The sequence below is a fragment of the Charadrius vociferus genome, unplaced genomic scaffold, assembly GCF_000708025.1.
Source record: "Charadrius vociferus isolate BGI_N301 unplaced genomic scaffold, ASM70802v2 scaffold885, whole genome shotgun sequence".
NCBI lineage: Eukaryota > Metazoa > Chordata > Aves > Charadriiformes > Charadriidae > Charadrius > Charadrius vociferus.
In genome coordinates, this window is record NW_009648594.1 from 720,757 (window position 1) to 733,060 (window position 12,304).

At 36.9% G+C, this 12,304-nt stretch overlaps 1 protein-coding gene across 1 annotated transcript in view; it reads right to left on the reverse strand.

The window, feature by feature from the left end:
- LOC104287500 (chromosome unknown open reading frame, human C8orf34) overlaps positions 1-12,304 on the reverse strand; it is a 138,272-nt gene that overhangs the window by 45,706 nt on the left and 80,262 nt on the right. The window lies entirely within an intron of this gene.

Consider the following 12,304-nt stretch of genomic DNA (forward strand, 5'->3'; position numbering starts at 1 on the left):
TACATCTAACATCTCTCTCTGATAATGCTGTAATACTGAATTATAATTTCCCTAGAACAAATACATAACTCCAGGGAAGTTATAGCAACAGAGATCAGACGAAAGTCCTAAAAGCCCCCACATGCTTTTAGGTTAAATTGAATGTTTTCTTTCACCTTTCCCTAGCAACCTCAACACCACACCAGTAACAGGACTCCAAGCTCTATAATCGTTTGTCCTGACTTGCCTATATTATGGTGAGTTCATTTCATTCTTTGTTCTCCAACATACTGATCCAAATTCTGATCTCATGTACCTTGACTTACTGTCTCCACAAGTTCTGCACTCCTTTATACTGGTGTAAAATCCAAACTTCTCCAGCACCTAAATATAAAGCCAGGGAATTCTGACCTATTCCATTTATTCTACAAATGTCTTTTATGAAAATAAAAATGTTGAAACTGTGCCAGCAAAATTCTTAGTGTATTCACAGGTACAGAGACAAAAAGATGTCCGTTTTTCAGAATACACTATGCCAGTTAATATAATAGTAAAATTATATTAAATAAATATTATTAAACAATATACAGGCAAAAGCATTCTTTTGTTAGTAAAAGTCTACATCTGCTTTAGCTACATATTCTAGCTTCCTAATGAAGATTAGATTTTAAAAGAAGTTTATACAAATTTCAGATCAATAAACTACAGAAGAAAAATGACTTAGATCTAGGAGGGCAAAAAACAGCGGATTTTGAACTCGGTGAGTAATGAGAGCGGCTGGCACTTCTCAGGTCTGAGTAATAATGGGAAAGCTCTGCAGCATGTCACTTTGTTATATTAAAAAAATCAGTGTCATAGCTTCTGTTGTCACCATAAACTAAAATGCAGGAAGCATCTGCATTGAAGAGAAATGAAGCATGAGGACTATTGGATTATCTAGGAAGGCAGACATTTCCAAAATTAAACTATAAGACTACATGAATAACTACAGATATTTAACAAAATTCCTGAATAAAATGTAGAGATATAAACTTAGTGACATATTCAGCATGCTCCCCAACAGAGAGGAAAAATCCATTTGAAAGAAGTGGTGCAAAGCTGTCAGGCAGGAGTATGTTATTACTACCATCAATTCTATTTATGTGAGAAATACAGCATTTTTTTTTCTTTGAGTTTCACCCTGATCTAAGGTACAGTTAACCTAAAATAAATCCATTTTCACTGATGCTATTTGGATCACAGTCTGTTTCTTACTTTTGCACTCACTTTCTTAAGGACACTATTTCTCAGTGATTGCACACTAAAACACAGCAAAAGATTTGAAAAATTATAAAAAACGTAGTTAAAAATGGATTTTGGTTGAAGTCCATTCCCTTTCTGCAAACTACAAGCATTATTTTCCAGTCACTTTTGAACATTTTTGTGGAAAGTTTCCATGTCACCAATACGTAATTCACAGCCATAATGTTTTCAGCTGGTAAAACTAGAGTATCCACTTGCTGAGCAAAACTTACACATTGACACCGCCTGCAAAATAATCTTTTCTGTGTGCTGTTTGCCTTTTCAAAATGTCTGAATGCAGGTCTTTGTGCATTTAAATAAGTACACTCTGCAGCTATTTCTGAGGAGAACCAAAAGTGGAAATGTATTTCCCAGAGTAAGGAATCCATAAAGAGACTGAATTATCTAATCCTTTTACAAGATGGGGAATTAAGCCATTCTTATGGCAATCTTTTATCTGCTGCTGGCTTCAAACCATTATCTCACAGGAGAAAAATTACAGTCTTTGTCAGTCTTTTCAGACTTAACACTCTTTCTTCCCCTGTGAACCATTTCTTCTAGGACTTGTGAAAGAGTTTTGTGTGTGTGTGTGCGCATGTGTGTCTTTAAGGGCTATATTAAACTGTTATCCAGAGCCTCAAATTATGACCGACAAGCTTCCCTGAGCTCATGATCTCCTGGCTTCCTCGCTACATCGTTTGCATCCAGAAGCAACTGCTATTGCCGATATACATCACAGGGTACCATGAAACGGAAAGAATCTATAAACATTGCAATAAAGAATTAGCTTGCAAAGCACACATCAAAGAGAGCAAGGGAAAAGAAGGGGGAAAGGCTTGGGAGAGCACTTGTCTTTTTAAATTATTGAGGGGGTTAAATGTGTTTTGTAGTGGAAAAGAGAAAGCGATGCCTTGACAAGATCTACAAATGAAGGACAGAATGAAACGGATGTTACCCTCTATTAAGTTGAGAGACAGTACAGTCATTTTCAGGACTAGACAAAGTAATATTAATTTCATTTTCAAATATGCTCCTACTGCTTTCATAATTACAAATCAAGACGGGTACATTCAAAAGAACTAAAAAATCCTCTAAGTCTATTCTTCTTAGAATTTCTCAACAGCATTTTTATATGTTTACAAGTGTACCAACCTCCTCATACCAGTCTACCTTTTCACAATGAGCCTGAGATAAAAAATACAGCTACTGTTGAGCAATAGTTCTTAGAAAAGATGTTCTAGTGACACATGAATAATTCACAGCATCTTATACGGTATTGTTCCTTCATAACCAAAACTAGATAATAATTCCCTGTCAGTAAAGTTCCAGTAGGACTATCTCCAGATGAACTTGCTGCACTAAGTGCCACATTTCCAAAACCAGTCTTATCATGAGAACAATAGTTTAGTACATATGTATAAGATGCAATTCGCATGCAAATTCTATGTACCTAGTGTATACATTTCAAGTATAAGTCTATTTTCACTAACATGCAAACACTTATCTTCCTTCAAACAGAGTTCTTCCATTTCTCTTATGCTGATTGACAGTTATTTATGTCAAAAACAAGTCTACCCCACACATACAGCCTTTAAGGAAATAAAATAGCTGTTAAATCACACACAGAGGGAAATGCTTTGTCTCTGAAAATACTGCGTAATGCAAAGACACAGACACCCACTGTTCCTTTAAAAGAGATATATACTTCATCTGGAAATATTGGTTTCTTTACAGCTTAAATAATTTTTGATAAGAGACGATGTTTTTATTATCACAGTATTTTGTGGAACTTCTGATAGGCCTGAAATTATTGCTCGGAGGATTTATCCAGTGAGAAATTCTGGTAAAAGAGGGAGGAAAGAAGTCTGATCCTTCTGGGATTTCTGTCTGAGCACTTGATATAAATCTCCTGTCTTATATTGTTCCCTTCCCAAGACACGGTTAAGATTTTGAAAATCGAGAGACCTTGGCCATTCTTTAAAACACACATTCATTGGGAGTTTTCCATAAAACTAATTAAGGTTTGGGATTAAAAATGATCTTATATCGTGCATTTTAGAGGTCAAACTTAGATCCATGAACTCAAAAAAATCATTTGAAATCACACAGATATTCTCTATTTTGCATATAGTAAGATGTTCAAAAGAAACATGAGTGAGTGAAAGAAAAGGCAAGCCAGTGTGTTACTCTGACAATTTAGCAAATCAACTTATTAACTATTAAAAATTAATTTATGTTCTTTGTTGCTGATAACCACTAGAATCAGTAAAAACATTTTCTGAATTATGTTTTTCTTTAGTGTTTTCCTATTTTTTTGAAAGAACAAGTAAAATACCAAAGGGGTACATCACTCCAGAAGAGAAAAGAAAAGTGGTTTATTTTAGCTGTATTTAACACTTACGAAATCAAGCGAAGAAAATGAAGACACTATTGTGGTTATTTATGCATCAAAGCTGGGCAAATTAATCACTGCCCACATTCAACTCAGCCAAAAAGCTAAATGAAAATTTTTTGACTAATTCTTTTTTGCCACAACTTTTTCTTTTCTTGTAATTCTTTTTGGTTTTCTACCTTATACGAAGTTCCAAGTAGCAAAAGGAAAAATACGTTTTTTCTTCATGATTTTCCAAAGAGAAAGGAGATTTTTAAAAGTTATAAAGCACTATTATACAGAGTTTCATTTGCTGTTTGCCACTCGTAAAAGGGAAAAAGATGCAAATAAAAGACTTCGTTTAGGACAAAGTCTGTGAAGTTAGCACAAACATACATGAGGAAACTTCAGCTCTTTGAAACAAGAAGTCAAATAAAACTAAGGTTGCAAAAAAGAAAATAATGGAAAAAAAGACTGAAAAATAGCGACAAGAATCATCTGGAATGTTTAGTACTTTCTCCTCTGTAAGAATAGCTACTTAGAAATAGTACACAGACAGAAAGCTAATATGAAATGCAAGATGGGAAAGAAAAAAAATATATAATCAAAAGGTTTGGTGACATTTGAAAACATAAACTTCCTAACATTCTGTGCATGGACTCCAATCAGAGAATTTATCCCCCAAAATTATTTCTGTACCAACGACTTTGGTTTGGAAACATTTTTTTTTCCCTTGGTACTTTGAAGTCATTTGTTGCCAAATTTCAGGAATATTAACAAACCAGAAGTTTCTGCCAGAAACTGAGTCACTGAGCTGGCCTTACCACTACTGGGCAGACATACAAAACCTATTCTTTATGCAAATACACGTACCAAACCACACGTATACCTGTATCCATTCCCTGCTATTACGTCACAGTGTACAGAGCCAAACCAAGGATTATATGGAGGATTTGAAAGGTTATTCTTTCTGACACATCCATATATTACTGTTTAATTAGAAATATAAATTGTATGACACTATATCATCCTCTTTCCTACCTTTCTGCCGCATGATTAGACAGAAATTAGCTGTTTCCTTTAAAAGGTTACATGTTTCAGCGGTATATGTTTCCCTTGTAGCCAAGAAGGCCAATGGCATCCTGGGGTGCATCAAGAAGAATATGGCCAGCAGGCTGAGGGAGGTTATCCTCCCCCTCTACTCTGCCCTGGTGAGGCCGCATCTGGAGTGCTGTGTCCAGTTCTGGGCTCTCCAGTTCAAGAAAGACAGGGAACTGCTGGAGAGGGTACTGCAAAGGGCTATGAAGATGATTAGGGGGGCTGGAACATCTTTCTTATAAAGAAAAGTTGAGGCACTTGGGTCTTTTTAGTCTGGAAAAGAGAAGACTGAGCGGGGATCTTATCAATGCTTATAAATACTTAAAGGGAGGGTGCCGGGGGATGGGAACAGTCTTTTTTCAGTGGTGCCCAGTGATAGGACAAGAGGTAATGGGCACAAACATGAACATAGGAAGCTCCATCTTAACATGAGGAGTGACTTCTTTACTTCGAGGGTAGAAGAGCACTGGCACAGGCTGCCCAGAGAGGTTGTGGAGTCTCCCACTCTGGAGACATTCAAAACCCGCCTGGATGCCATCCTGTGGAACCTGCTAAATTCAAATCCTACTGGGTTCTTTGGTACACTTCTGTGTAAAAGGCTGCACTCTAGACAAATCAAAACCCATTTAAGTGTATAAAAGGACAAATTTACCTAAAATCACATTACCTAAACAAATAGAACTTAGTGTGGAACATAATAAAAGATTTAGATGCAAGTCATCTGGATGCTCTGCACCTTCTGCTCTGACAGAATACTCACTATGCATTTATTTACACAGACCTTTGGGGAGTAGCAAAGAAAGCTAGGAAAAACAGGAATGAAAACTATGGATCAGGTCTAAAGACGAAATGTAATGTTAGGTTTTCCAAATGTTATGTTCATGTTATATCATGATTTTGATATCATAAATTAAAATTTATCCTCCTCAAATCCCAATTTCTAGTCATATGCATTCCAGGATCCGCCATTTGTAGGTTACTCCCCACAAAATATTAAATTAGGAAGGTAGTTAAAGTCTATAAAGAAAAGTAAGGATTTAAAGACATCCTTTGAAGTCACATGCACAGTGCTTTACTCCTCACACTGTTAGGAATAGATAATTTTATACTCTCAGTGATCAGGTTCTTGTCTATCAAATTCCGTCACCTCTTGGTTTATATGAACACTGCAGTTAAAGGAATGATTATAGTTCATGTAAACATACCTGAGCCACCCATAAATACCTGAAATGCCTTTAAATTAGCACCTGCAGATGCTGTCACTGAATAGTTTTGACAATTCATGTAGCAGCTAAGGAACTGTTGCACAAGCAGAAACATCCCTGCCAAATTTTAATATAGGCATAGCCTTTTATCATCTCACCCAGACACCACACTGTTACATATGCTCAGCATAAGGGGAAAACAGTCCATGAAGTTTTAATGTCTTTTAGTCTTGCATGCATTTTTAAGGTACTTCTCCCTTTAGAGTGACTCACACCAAAACAGTTTAGCCTGGGAAAGAAGACTTCACACTCATACTTGAACACCAGTCCAGTGAAAACAGAGCAGAAGCATCTACAATGATGGCTTGGTCTAATTTGGCAGAATACAAACCTAGACCACCTGTTAAAAACCAAACCAGCAGCAAACTCTGCATCCTCCTTTCTTCCAGAATCTACGGCATCTTTATGGGATGTCAGAAGTTGCCCCTCTTCTTCGCCCTACCTGATCAGACCCTGTCCCAATGTTGCATGGTGCAGCACCCTTTCCCTGACACCTTCCCGTCCCCAGCTGTGAAGTTAGTCTGGGATTACATGCCTGAACAAGGTAGGAGAACCCATCCCATTTCAAAAGACAAGTCAGCGTAGGGAACGCAATGAAAATGAGAGCAGACTACCCACAAACAATAAGAAAGGGATCTAGAGAACAGCTGAAGTTGGGGAAGATCAGCAGGCTTCCTTCCTTCACTTGAGGAAATCTTCCAGGAGCCCATCATCTCTAACTGCTTTTTAAAAGTAGTCTGTCAGTATTTATGGTCTTCCTCACAGGGGTAATTAATTTCATTTATTTCCCTCTTTGTTGTCTGAAGTTTCAGTAGTGTTGTCTGTGGACAGCACATAGAGTGACATGGCTTAACAGCAGTTTTTTTCTCTATTTACAGTCATCAGCTTTTCTGATTTTGATAGTTAAATGAGATACACTTGTCAAGTTTCAGATGCTATTTTCTGCACAGCTCATTATCAAATTTTCCACCAAATGCTTCTTAATAACCTCAAGTCTCATTAGTATTGTTATAGCTTTGTGATACTCAGATAAAGCATCTCCATACAAACTCTTACTCTGTAAGAATCTAAAATGGTTGAAGCTAGATTAACACCAGAGAATTCCCTGACCAAACAATTTACTCCTGTTCTTTTCTAGAGAGATAGATCATAGCGAATTCAGACAACAGTTCTATTCTTTCCACCATTATTCTGCAATTATTCTCCAATTTCTGGCAAATTATAGCTGGTTCCTTCAATTCTCTTGTCTCCTCCCCCACACGTTCATGGTCCTCATGGCTCTATGTCATGATCTGCTTAAAGTCCAGTGGTGTGTTTCAGACAACTTACACGTGATTTTTAAATTTCACATACTACTACTCGTAGACTACTATGTAGTTTATATGACTTTGTCCCAAGCACGCATGGAAGTGGTGGAGACCACACCACAGGAAAACAAACTTACTAAAATACTGCAAAAATCCAGATGGTTAAAGAAAAGTTAACTGGCCTTGGTAAATAAGCAAGCTAACTTGAAGACTGTTTGGAGGACAAGACATCTTAAAGGAGTCAGAGATACAGATGATGAGCAGGGCACAATGAAAATTTTACAGCTAAGGCAAACCAACTCGAGAATTTTTGAGTATTTTTTCCAAACTAAGTTTTCAGAGAGCATCTGTAAATGCTAGCATGCACAGAGTATCTAATTTATTCTACATTAGCAGCTCAAGCACACAAGTTACTACACTTGAACTGTACTCCACATCCAAATGGTGACGGTTAGAAAACTTTTTTAATGTACAGATGTACTTTGTTTATTTATACCTATATATTTGATTCCTCTAATATGTTAAAAGGCCTTAGGACATCATGCTTTTGCTCTAGCTAATCTTGAAATATTAACTAAAATATTGCATCTCAAACCTACATTTGTATGCGACTAGTGCTCCTTCCCAACATTCTTGTTCAGAAGCCTTCAAGCTTGTGGCACAGTATGTTTTCTATAATCCCATTTCTTTTTTAATCACATGCAACCCCTTTTTTGTATTCTATTGATGTTAAGAAGAATGAATGCAGCCCTTGCGCTATTAAAAACAAAAAGCTTCTTACTTCCAGGAATGCATTGGCAAGACTCCACAAGAACAAGATTTAACTTTTGAGCATGGCAGTGGGCATACAAGGCTAATGGGTGGTCCTTACAAAAAAAAAAAAAAAAAAAAAGAAAGAGAAAAAGAAAAAAGAAAAAAGAAAAAGCCCTAAAATTCATTCAATAGTACATTAATATTATCTGAGACCTTACGCCTGATTAAATTCTTGCAAAACACTCAATGGGTAACTCACAATACATGAGAAAATATGGAAGTGCTGTTTGGCTTTTACAAATTGTCATTTAGATCTTAATTTAACCCATATGAGTTTTGCTTATGTGTGAGGGTGTCTTGTGATTCATCGGCCAAACCTGAAATTCATTTTTTTGCCTGTACGTGAGAAAGGATTCACAAAATCATGTTACAGAATGAGTCAGTCTATTCTCCAAGTCAGTCACACTAGTCGTGCCCTTAGATGAAGAAGGAATTTCTATTTTCTAAATCCAGAACAGTTGTACTAAAAGTGTCTTTGCTAACTTTCTGGACTAAATAGCAAAAAGCAAGCCTTCCAAATACAGGTTTTTTGTAGCCTTTTTTCTGAACCTATAAACCTTGTTTTGTTCCACCTTGTGAATGATGTCACCCCTTTATTTAGATGACTTAATATGCTGCTTAACTTGCACTGTAGTCCAAGAGCAGCTATGGGAATAACATTGTTCTGTAGCTACTTTCCCATTTGAAAAACCTCTTAAAGCTGTTATCCATCTGCATTTCGCTCATCGTGTGTGAAACATCTATACAGAAAACAGTAAGCTCTCTGTTTCTTACAGCTATATTCCAGTCTACAAACCAATTTATACTCCAGGAGAATTAACCCCTCCTTTTATTTCTCTTTCTCTCTCTTGTCTTTGTGGTTTGGGTTTTTTTTGTGTGTGTGTTTCGTTGGCTTTGGGGGTATTTTGGGGGCTTTTTTAATTTTTTTTTTTAATATAAGCTGTAAAACCGACCTGGTGTGATAGTTTGAAAGAATCCCTCATCTCTACCTCCTAGATGTCAGGGTGGAGAACTTTACCTTCTATTAAAATTACTGACCTGGGCTGTGATAACTCTATCTATTATTTGAAGATGATCGGTGAAATTATCAGCGCTGAAGGTTAGATACCAGTTTCTAAAAAAAAAAAGTTTGTGGGTTTTACTCTAGTTCAAATTATGTCCATTCTCAGTCTCATTTCTTACGATTCATGAAAAAGCTCTTACTTTTGTGTGAGAGACTTAAGTAAAGGGAGAATGTTTTGCAAAATGCAGCACCTCAACAGCATTGCAGGTTTCGCCCACAATATAAACTGGATTTAATTTGTCTTGTAAAATATAGATTTTTATCTCTAACTGTAGTCACTCTCATTTGGCATTCTTTTTTAAGATCTTCCTCAGACACTATGTTAAACACTGCATCAGAAACAGAATAGGGGATTTCACAGGGAAGAACTATTACTGTGCAGAGTAACAGCCTAGTGACAGCCAGAGAAAACCGGCTACACAGGACATTTAATACTAGCTTAAACTAAATGCCAGTTAGTTACAAAGGAATAAGGCTATACTGACAGAGAGAGAGAACCAGAAGCTGCTAGTATTGTCCCTTTATTATTACATTCTAGAATTTGGGTCCTGATTTTCTCATATATTTGAGCGGTACAAAGGGACGAAGATAAACTGGAGCTAAATGAAGTTTGATGACAAATAGCTCAGCACAGGGGAAACAGTTGGTTCAGTCCATTCTTCTCACAAGTCACTGTACTCCCATGTTTAGCCCGTTTGTAGGAAGGTACGGAAGCCACAGAAGAGATAAGACATATTGCTGCACTGTACCCTACTGCAGGTGTTCTCAGTGGGCATAGAGAATTAAACCAGCACTCCTTTCAGGCTACAGTAACTTACACATAGCCATAGACCTGCTCTCTCTAATTCTCAAATACTGAGGGAGCTCTAATGAACTAGGGCAAGAAAATGTAATCCTAATAGCAGGAAGGTCTAAAATTTACACACGATTTTAATGAAGAAGTAGGGTGGAGCTTCAATTAAGACTATTTTTCCTTTCCAAGTGAGATACAAAAAATTAAGCCAAATTAAGTTAAAGTTAGTATTGAGGAACTCCTTCAATCGTTTAAATAAATCCCTCTCAAAGAGCCCCAACATGTCCACGAAAGTGAGGAACCTTCTGGAGGAGGTATCATAGAAGGTAAATTGACTGGACAGTAACCAGAGCAGAGCGTTTTTTTAAAAAAATACAGCCAGGTGAAAGAACTAGATTAAGCAAATGCAAAAGTAAAATTAAACTTTTTGTCTGAGCCAAGAAGCATGCTGCCTAACATTTGGAACTTCGCCATTCAAATTTCAAGTAAAAAGTCACATTCCTCCTACAGACAGCCAAAATACCTTCAGCAAACCTGATTTGGTAAACTGATTTGGCAAGTCCTATTATCTACAGAACATCAACTACCATTAATAGGTCCAGTCATTTCAAGTCACTTTATACAATCAAAAAATGGGTAAAATTAAGAGGAAAGACACTGTTCAATTGTAACCAAAACTATGCATAACGACAACTTGAACTCACTTCTTGTATTTTGTATTGTATTCAAATATGCCTACAATCAAATCCCATAGTATTTACATATAAACAGTACAGCAGCACACGAGGCTACTTAGAGAATATGAAAAAAATAAAAGTATCATTTCTGAAACAAATAAATGTACTAATAGATTCTGTACTATGACCTTAAAATAAATACTAGGTTTTGTCATAACAATGGAGATAAATGCCAACACTGAGAAACTTTCACAGAGATGACCCAAATACTCAGGCTGTGGTTTTATAGCATGGTATTTTCGGTGGCTATAACACTGAGTAACAGCAAATTTAATTGCTCTTGGAACCAAATAGAGAAAAAAACTATCTTCATGTTCTTGAAGCCACTTGCTTCATGCAACTCTCTCTACCCACTACTTCAGCTGCTGTGGAGAAGGGATGGACAAATCCACCGTGGAGGTATCAAAAAAGAGAGCCAACTGCACTAACAACTCCATCTTGAAGTAAGAGAGGAAAGGTGTCCTCAGACTCAGTAAAAGGAGTGCTCCAAAAGAATAGAGAGACTTCATCATCTTGAAGAATAAATACTAGTTTCCTCACAACTGAATACAACAGCAATACCCAGTTCTCTCTTTTGATTTCCCTTGCTAATGATGAGATGGTATATATTTAATTCCTCCAAAGTTCAAAGAAACTGCTAAAGTGCAGTGAGTGAAAAGAACCACAGTCAAGTAGGTATCGTCCAGTTCATCACCAACTTCATTAAACAGGGTAGCAAATGAAATGAAGGTGTATAGACAAAACAAAGCACTGCTTTGCATTCTCTGATAAGTGAAGTGACAAAAGAGGATTTTATGAGGTCTTTCTCTCACAACTCATATTTTAGACTGCAGAGTCATAGAGTACAGCCAGTTAAAAGACAATAGCAATAGCCAAGGTTGCTAGGTTTGGCTCAAGATCTGAGCCATTTGTTCCCTGGTGTGAAGGACTGAGAGAATATATAGTATCTTGGCACCTGCTGTTAGTGGCTACTTTAGGGAATTTAAAATTTAATTAACCTTCATAGTAATCCATACAAGATTTTATATAAGTTCAAAAAGACCATGTAGGAAACTTAACATTTCTATTTTCCTTACCTTTCTACTTGTTAATCCATGGACAACCGATGTCAGTTGAAAAAAAGGTGACACACTTTCATGTAGCTAGTTGTTTGGAAACATTTTACAACATAAGCAATTTGTTTCTCGTGAATTGGGAAGAATCCCATGACTAGCATGTTTGCTCTTTTCTTAAAGCATAAGGCCACACTGCTGACAGCAAAACTCTCTAGAATTACAAGGCCATCCGGTCACTGCTGCTCTGACAGTAGTACTGTGAGCTGAAGTTCCCTGAGGCTCCACAGCCCTGCTAAGGAGATGCTATTGCATGGATGACTCGGTGTGCTGTAGTTATGCTCCCAGAGCATCAGAAAATGTTTTGAAGCCCCTCTTCCTACATAAGTGCCTTTTAAAAGTAGTAATTTACAAGCAAAATGGGAAAAAAGTAGAAACGTAGGGTGGCATATGGCCAAACTTTTGACTTAATTTCACCACAGGTTGCTTTTTATTTACAAGCGGCTAATCCCCTCTCAAACCACACAATAGAGCAGCCATTGGCA